Raw genomic sequence first — 714 nt, 5'->3', positions numbered from 1 at the left:
TTGAACCAAGGCGCTGTTCTTTTATCTTGGTCACGGTGTTTAGGATAGTCATAACCACCATCATCATTTGATCGATTCTGGAGCATATTTCCTCAGAGAGATTTCAGTACCGAAGATTCCTTTGTCGAAGCTGGCTGGGCAGGTGTAGGCTGAAAAGTCAGAGGATGTTTTGTGGGGGTGATATTCGGAGAACATCGGAGAGACAGAGGTAGTGAACCCAGGTAATCTCATTGTTAATAGAGTTGGTCAAGTATTGGTACAGGAAAGTATTGTCACAGTGAGTTATATATTACTAATATTGGTACTGGTAATGGTAGGGGGAACAAGTCCGGCAACTGGGCCTATTGGTCCTTTTTGCTATCTCTAACCAAATAGAATATCTCTTTTATGTTATTCCTCTATATCGATCCTTTTCGACTTTCTAATGAAATTCAGAAAGGACTCCCAATCTATAGAGGAAGCCTAATTTTCTATCAGAGCCTAAAAGCCTTAGGGACGCATACCAACCATAATCTGCTAAGTAATGTAAGGCAGATTCTTAGGCCTGTCTGCATAAGCAGTAGGTTTCATGATGGACTACTCTACATATCTTAAGATGTCAACAATGACCTGTAAGAATTCCTATTAATAATCGGAGTTCGTTTCTGTTTACGCCTAGCAGCCAGTTAGTATTAGAAGTAGAGGCTTTAGTTATAAATATTTTGGCCTGTCTCA

The sequence above is a fragment of the Halyomorpha halys genome, unplaced genomic scaffold, assembly GCF_000696795.3.
Source record: "Halyomorpha halys isolate HHAL.00 unplaced genomic scaffold, Hhal_1.1 Scaffold210.1, whole genome shotgun sequence".
Lineage (NCBI taxonomy): Eukaryota > Metazoa > Arthropoda > Insecta > Hemiptera > Pentatomidae > Halyomorpha > Halyomorpha halys.
The sequence above is the reverse complement of the archived record's forward strand: the minus strand, read 5'-3'. Positions refer to the sequence as shown.